General features: G+C 32.6%; 1 pseudogene across 1 annotated transcript; it reads left to right on the forward strand.

Annotated features, from left to right (window-relative positions):
* The first annotated feature begins 834 nt into the window (after window positions 1-834).
* LOC111296554 (uncharacterized) lies at window positions 835-4,664 on the forward strand (annotated as a pseudogene). The gene is made up of 2 exons (XR_016325911.1): window positions 835-3,849; window positions 4,093-4,664. The product of XR_016325911.1 is annotated as an uncharacterized LOC111296554 (transcript).
* Window positions 4,665-8,979: the final 4,315 nt, after the last annotated feature.

Below are 8,979 nucleotides of genomic sequence, written 5' to 3' on the forward strand. Positions count from 1 at the left end.
GCAACAGACCCACTTCTTTATTTTTCCATTGTCATTATCTGGTCAGATTCCACCATTCTCTTGTTCCGATTATGCAAACCTTTTTCTTTTTTGGCCAAATTCCTATAGATGGCCAAGTTTGCAAAGTCCCTTAAACACTTCCAATTAATCCCGATAATGAAAATAAAGGAGCAAGGGAAGCAATTTTACTAAACAATTTTTTTTTTCAATTTATTAAGTTAGTACATATACAATTTATTTATAATTAGAAAAATAAATATAACCAAATCAAACAAATTTTATCAATATCCCATTGTTATTGAGTAGAAAATATGAAAACTAATTAAATTCATCTTGCTGGGAGGAGTTATAGACATTTGGAATGCAAATGATTAATTAAATGGTCTAGCCTTTGAATATGAATTAATTTCTACTAATCAACCCTGTAAAACATCTAACATAACAATAAGAAAACTCGGGAAAAGGAATTTACAAAGACAAGGTGCAGTTATTCTTTGAAACCAATATCTGACTGATTGATCAATCAGAAATGATCAAATGACTCCAATTAAATGATAACTTAATTTTCTTGCTCGTTTTTAAACTATTGATCACAAATAAAGAATAAAGATTTCTCAGAAAAATGGGGATCAGCTGAGAAAACCATGTTCAAGCTTATTTTATGTATGATTTTTAATTTGTATAAATTTTGTTACTTTCTTAGTTTTGTTTGGACAAGATTTAATCTCTTTCCATTCAATTTCCGGCTACTCAATTTATTATTACTTATAAAGGCATTTAGTCTAAAAGTGAAAAAAAACATTTTCCAAAAAGTATATATTAAGATAAAAAAGTAAAACACCACAAGATGAATAGATAATGAAAGCGACAAAAAACATATGGAAGTGGAGGAAAGTATCCACTGTAGAAAGCAAATAATGATAAAAAGCCAGGGAAAAAGCCAACCCCAAATAGACGCTTCCACTTGAGCAATTTCTACACACGGCTTTCAAAGTCAAAAAGCTTGATGGGGGATACAGCTACATAATATCAGAGTTCCCAAAATTTCTTATATTGCACTCTAGTTCTTGTTGATGAACCCAAGCACTCTTAAATACGAATCAATCTTATCAATTAACAAATTGATTCGGGTTGATGGAGCTAACGAACAAGCATTTGAAAGTGTTCAGCTCTTTTTTCCTCGTTTACGTTGAAGTTTTAATTCTTCTCTCATGCTTCAACCTGCAGGGTCTTAATTTGCTCGGTTTAGCAACCCCTGTCGTTCATGGAAATGACACAGATCAGCAAGCTTTACTCGAGTTCAAAGCCAAGATAACTGGTGATGAGCTTAGGATTATGCATTCCTGGAATAGTTCCATCCATTTTTGCCAATGGTATGGTGTTACATGCTGTCGCAGACATCAGAGAGTAACCAAGCTGGAATTGCAATCCCAGAAACAAGCGAGGTCTGTATCGCCATACATTGGAAATTTGAGTTTTCTCAGGGTATTGAATCTTGCACACAACAGCTTTAGCAACGAAATTCCTCAAGAAATTGGACGTTTAAGAAGATTGGAAATATTAGAATTGTCCAATAACTCCATCAATGGTGAAATTCCTTCCAATTTATCTGGTTGTTCTAAGCTGACATTTGTTCACATGAGAGGCAACCAGCTAACCGAAGAAATACCGGGTTTGCTTGTTCACTTGTCAAAACTAAAATATTTAAGTTTTTTCGACAACAGTTTAGCAGGGAGTATTCCACCTTCCTTGGGGAACTTATCGTCTTTGGAGACGCTTTCTTTGGCTATGAATGGACTGAATGGGGTTATACCTGAATCTCTTGGGCAACTGACAAATCTTTCACGTTTTTCTATAGCAGTAAATGCAATTTCTGGAATTGTTCCTGTCTCAATTCTCAATCTCTCTAAGATTACAAGTTTCGATGTCACCGGAAACAAGATTCAAGGTACTCTTCCTTCTGACTTGGGAATCACTATGCCATATATTGAGACATTTTCTGTCTTACAAAACCAAATCACCCTGTTTCAATATCCAATGCCTCAAATTTCATGGAACTTCAAATTTCATCAAACCAACTTAGTAAAAACTTGCCTTCATTTGAAAAGCTGGATAAACTATCAAGATTTCTCATAAGCGAAAATCATTTTAGAAATGGGGGAACAAGTGACTTAAACTTTCTTTGTTCTTTAACCAATACTACCAAAGTAGAAACTCTAGATATAAGCCAAAATAATTTCGAAGGGTATTACCCAAGTGCATTCGCAATTTGTCTAGCACCATTTTGTTTCTACAAGTAGCATGTAACAAAATATTGGGAAGAAATCCAGTCGGGATTGAAAATCTCATCAATTTGGAGGTACAATATATTTATCACATAATCTGCTATCAGGTTCTATTCCCCTTGTTATCGGGAGGCTTCAGAAGCCAGAGATATTTTATGCTCATGATAATTATTTTCTTTCTGGGCCTATTCCCCCTTCTATTGGAAATTTGACAATGCTAACCCAACTTTATTTAAATAGGAACAATCTTCAAGGCAACATTCCTCCAAGTCTAGTTAATTGCAAAAGTTTGGTTGCATTGTCTTTTTCTGATAACAATCTAAGTGGATCTATACCCCCTGAAGTAATTGGACTCTCATCATTGTCCATTGTTTTAGACTTATCATCAAACTATTTAACTGGTGCCCTTCCTGTTGAAGTAGGAAATCTGAAAAATCTAGATGTGTTGGATGTTTCTCATAATAGGTTATCTCGTTTGCTTCCAAACAATCTTGGTAGCTGCGTAAGATTGGAGTACCTGTTCTTGGATGGCAATTTGTTTGAAGGGCCTACTCCTTTGTCTTTGAGTTCATTGAGAGGTCTTGTGGCATTAGACATATCTGACAATAATCTTACCGGTGAGATTCCAGAATTTCTTCTGAGCTTTGGGTCATTAGAGTATTTAAATCTATCTTTCAATGATTTTGAGGGTATGATACCAATTGGAGGAGTCTTTAAGAATGCAACTGCTACATTCGTTGAGGGAAATAGCAAGCTTTGTGGAGGCATCCCTGAGTTACACTTGTCCAGATGCAACTCGAAAGAATCCACCAGAAGATCAAACACTTCTTTCAAATTAATAATTTCAATTGTTTTTGTGATTTAGGAGTGACTTTGGTATTCTCATTTTTCCTCATTTTGTGGTTTAGAAAGAAGAAAGAGCAGCCAACAGCAACTTGTGCAAAAAATTCACTTTTACAATTATCATACCAAAGCATCCTGAGGGCTACTGATGGATTCTCCGGGCAAAATTTGGTTGGTTCAGGTAACATCGGTTCTGTATACAAAGGGATTCTTGAAGAGAATGGAGTAGTTATTGCTGTTAAGGTGCTTAATCTTCTTACTCATGAAGCTTCCAGAAGCTTCTTAGCTGAATGTGAGGCCTTGAGGAACATTAGACATCGGAATCTCGTCAAGGTATTAACAGCAATTTCAGGTGCCGATTATCAAGGAAATCATTTTAAAGCATTGGTTTATGAGTTCATGGCAAACGGAAGTTTGGAGGATTGGCTGTATCCATCTGTTGGCATGATTGAACAGGAGAGGATCAGAAACCTGAATTTCTTCCAGAGAGTAAATGTGGTTGTAGATGTTGCTCATGCACTGGAGTGTCTGCACCATCATTGCGATGCACCAATTATTCATTGTGACCTCAAGCCAAGCAATATTCTACTTGATGAGGAAATGGTTGGCCATATAAGTGACTTTGGCTTAGCAAAAATCCTTTCTGCTGACTTGCTTAACAATTCTACCACTCAGTCAAGCTCCCTCGGATTAAGAGGAACTATTGGTTATGCTCCACCAGGTAAGTATATTTTATTCATTTCTCCCATTTTAATACTTTTCTCTTAGAACAACATAATTCAAAAGCAAAACATAATGTGGAAGTAGTTTTTGGTTAACGAAAAATGACTACATTACTTCAAATTAGAATGTAATTTTACATGTTTAAAGCTTGGATGTCAGAGGCTATATCTTTATATTTTTCAAGGTATCTCTTCTGCAATTATTACTATAATTTTTATAATTTGTGATGAATTTATTGTAGAATATGGGATGGGAAGTGAGTTGTCAACAAAAGGTGATGTTTATAGCTATGGCATCCTTGTGCTTGAGATGTTTACAGGGAAAAGGCCGACTAATGAAATGTTCAAAGAAGGTTTCAACCTTCACAACTTTGTTGTGGCAACTTTGCCTGGACGAGTGATTGAGTTTATAGATCCCATTCTTCTTGAAGAGCGAGTCAAACAAGGAAATGACAGGCATTTTCAATTCTTGAATTCAATATTTGAAATAGGAATCACTTGTTCTGCTGGAATCCCTAAGTGAGCGGATGGACATGAGTGATGTTGTTACTAAGCTTTGTTCCATTAGAGACAAGCTTCATCCAACTCGATTACATCGTGAGGGCCAAACTTTATATGCTGCTCAATCAGCAGGTAAACAATTTGCATTATTCTTAACAAAATACTCAAACCATTTCATGACTTAAGGCACATTTCTACTACTTTTCAGATAAATACTGTGTTCAAATGATTTGAGCAAGTAAATTGTTTGTTGGTTACATTCTATAGAAGTAAATATGATGGTTTAATTTCATGATTTCTTTGTTTTCATATGCTTCAGGTACCTGCGGAGCCATATCAATGGACTTGAGAGGCTTAAGTGTGGCAAAGTACTGCCAGTCCTTTATTTCACATTGTATCTGGTATTTGCAGAAGTAAAACTTTTCCAACAAGCACACGAGATGGAGAAGAGAAAAATAAAGAGCAAGTTTGACCACCTATTATTGGTGTATGTAATTTGTATGAATTTTCTTTTATTGTGGATTATCATCAAATCAGAATTCAGAATAATGCAAATAAACTGTTCTGCTAGACCTTTTTCGGCTAGTTAATATAATTTTTTTATTTTTTATTTAAAAAGAAAAAGACAATTAAATCAATCCATTTAGTTGAAAAAAAAAGCTATGTAACATTTCCCCTTGATAAACTAGTTAGATAAAGTGACACCAATATTAATACTACTTAGCTCACAAATATTAATACTAGAAATTCAACATTGTCTATGTGGATGTTGAGATAGAACCATAACTATTTCCTTGTTCTGAATATCACCACTGCATCAATGTTTAATTCTTCATACCACCATTACCTTTGTCCTTTCATTCTTTTGTGTCGTAAATTATTGGACAGATCAATGAAAAAAGCTTCATAGGGAATTTCCATAAGACGAAAATTTTAATCTAGAAAGATATAGGACACTCTCGTGCAATAAATCATGTCTCAGAGAACACACTTAAGGAAAACTAAAGGCATATTTGAAGGCATGAGTAAAGATGATGAAAAGCATAAAACCACCTCAAAGCCTCTAAGTTTAAGTAAAGATGATGAAAAGCATAATATCAATATTTCTGCATACAACTTTAGCACCTAGCAAGTCAAGCATAATTAGAAACCAGAATAAGTAGAACGACGTTCTTTCTTTGTTTTGAATCGGATAAGTAACAAATTGGTAAAAGCATTAGCATATGGCTTGAAGTGAATAATACCTTCTCCCTTTCTCTAGTATTGGCTTTGTCGTTTTCAGAGGTGACCTTCCTCTTTCTATAAAACTCAACTTTGTATTGATCTTGTGCTTACACGTCAAAGATATAATTTTTAAAGAAGTAAAAATAGCTATGGAAGTTGGAACTCTGAAGTCTCTGTCTGAAGGAAAGCTAAAATGAAAGGCGATGAGATAACTCTTTATTTGGGCTTGATTTTTTGGGCCTTTTATTTGGGTTTCAATTCATAATTTAGAGATCCATAAAACTGTAATAAATATATATCTGATTTTCTTGGTTTAATTATTTATAAAAAAATTTTGTACTCAATATTTCCTTTCTAATAATTATCTTATATCCAATTTTTTTTATAGGAGGTCGTAGCTTAAGATAGGTAAAAAAAAATTATATATAACATAAAAATAAAGGAAAGAATTGAGATTTGAATTTAAGAAGTAATTAACTTTTTCATATAGATGTTTTACTTCATTGCATATTGTCAGTATTTAATGGGTTAATTTTATGAATGACTTTTAAATTTTAGTAAAATGTTTAATGTGATGTTTGAATTTTAAAAGTTTTAATGTGATATTTAAATTATAAATCTGTTAATTAATATAATGTTTAAAAGATTATTTGTTCATCACATCTTATCATTTAAAATAAAAATATATATTAATTAATAAATTTATAGTTCATATATTAAAATAGAAAATATTAAAATTTAAATAATACATTAACTATTTCATTACAATTTAGAATACTTCATGTCATTAACTTTTTATTAATACATACAAGAACATATTTTTTTGATATATGAATTCAGACTACCTAATTTTCACGAATATGGATTCAATTTAGAGTTTAGTTATTAAGATTACGATCTTCTGACTTGAATTCAAAGCAAGGCATTGTGAGATATAACTTAAAAGAGATTACAGGGTCCATTGATCACCATTGGTTTTTTTTATTTTTTTTAATGAGAATCTCCACCAACCATTAGAACATTGATATTGACACAAGTTGAATGGAATGAAGGTCTTTCAATAAATTTTCAAAGTAAACTGAACATACTACCTATATTGTAGCCTACAAGTGATGTGAGCGAAAATTTTAGCTTCTAATCAGTAACTTGTCCAACTAACAAAGAGGCATTCAAGCTCCAATCTAAACAATTAAACTTCAAAACATGTGTAGGGAATTGATTTCAGAATAAAGAATCAGACACCTTCTATTTTATTGGTTTATATTTTCAACTTTCATTTCCATTTTTCTTACCATCAACATCAAATGCTCTTATTATTTGACCCAAAAAACAAAAAAATATATATGCATTCTTATCTCTGATGAATGATATTCCATCATGAGATATGGATATAGGGATTTTTTTGTCCTTTATTTTGCAGTGAAAGTCAGAGCAGGATCAGAAATATCTGAAACTTGAGAAAACAGAATATGTGGATCTGAAGTGAGTTATGCCTTGAACACCAAAAGATAAGAAAATTTCCAACTCATTAATTACGATAGCATCCTTTTGAATGGAGCTAGTTTTAATTGGTACATGAATGTGATGCAGTTTCACAGCACATAATCATGCGTTTGGATATTTTGGCACTTAGGAAATCCTTAAAAGAAATCTATTCGAATTCTTGGCATTGGAAAATTTTTCTACCTCTTTTAATGTAGTGTCATTTTCAATTAGTCTTTTTAGTCAAATCTCGTTGGTAATTAGTATATGGTTGACCGTTATGAAACTTGATAATAATAGCCATCAGAAAACTGATCTTGAACATGACAGTAACTATTTATTTTGCCAACAGTAGCTTATTGATAGAGTATTGACTCTTAATTTTAGTGATTCAATGATTGACAGTAAAAAAGCAAAAACTATCTATTCTCTATTGGCTGGTGGTCCATAGAAGTTCTTATATGTGAAAAGTAAATAAAAATATCTCAGTTCAACACCTACCTTTGAAATTTTGTAGTCTGGAAGAGACACTTTGCCTCAATTTCTTTGAGTATCTATGGCTTCAGTCAAGTCTGGGAACTATATCTTTAGTTGTCTCAAAGAGAAATTCATGTAAGAATATTGGATTTAGCTTCAAGTTCTTAATCTTGTGTCTAGATTTGATAAATAAAATTCCACCTCTAGTATTTCAGGTTTCATGAATAATAATACACTTTTTCTCGTGCCTATTGCTTAACATTCTTGGATTGAGAATGAGTTTATGTCCAAATTTGTCTGGTAGGTTATGTAGCTACATTTAAAACCAGACAAATGAATTTTATAAAGCTTCTGTTTCTATTCATTTCTCGAGAGTAGCTTTTATTCAAGGGGAATTGACCCATGCACCATGCAGACGAAACCATATCTAGTACACAAAGAAATCACAACTTCTTTTCTTTTTCCACAAAGAAATCACAGCGTAACTAACTATTGTTTCCATTTATATTACAAATAACATACAATTGGGGGGGGGGGGGGGGGGAGAGGGGTCCATAATTTTCGCCCTTCATAGATAGAATCCAAACTTTTCCTCTTCTATCATTTTTTTAACAAGAATTTATACCGAGAATTGTTCATAAAGAAATTAAGATGAAAAGTAATAATAATAAAGAGGTGTATTTTCTGAATAGATTCCTAAAAGTGACTATATGGTAATCAAAGTCCAGGGGAGGGGAAAAAGATTATAAATGTTTAATGTTCCATGAATATGTAGCTGCAATGTTAATGTGGGAGCTGGCTACCTTGGTAAGAAGATAAGACACAGCAAATCTGGAAGAAAAAGACAAACGCATCTAATCAAAATTGGATGTAACAGTTTAATCATGAAAAAAAGGATTAATTCTTTTGATCGTTTTGCTTGCATTTTAATCACTCTTGTTTTGATCAAAAGATAAGCTTCTTCCCCATCTTTTGATTTTCTCATTTTCAAGAAGTTAAAATTTAATGAATTTGCACTGATTATCACCAGGTGTTACCATAAATGGAAGAGTTTTTTTTTTTTTTTTCCTTTTGATGAAATAAAATGGAAGAATCCACATGTTTTATGCATGTCCATTCAATTCAGGCTATTTCCATTTTCCAGCTCTAAATAACTGGTTTTAATTTGACCATCATCTTCTGGTATGATCACCAACCATGGTGGAAACTAGAGTACTGATAATCAAGTCTAGTAATGGTTCAATCAAGTTAAATTTACTCATGACTCCTTACACTTACTCTTCAAATTAATGGTCGGTTTGTCAGTTTTCATTTCCAGACCAAAATTCCCGAAAAATTTCAAAGGTCATATGAATTAGCAAAATACTATAAAAAATTGATATAATATATGGTTCAAAAATATAACAATTATACATCTGAAATATGTCTATCTATTTATCAATAAA

This window comes from Durio zibethinus, chromosome 12, assembly GCF_047325235.1.
Source record: "Durio zibethinus cultivar Kanyao isolate XHJ-2024 chromosome 12, ASM4732523v1, whole genome shotgun sequence".
In the NCBI taxonomy this organism is placed as follows: Eukaryota; Viridiplantae; Streptophyta; class Magnoliopsida; order Malvales; family Malvaceae; genus Durio; species Durio zibethinus.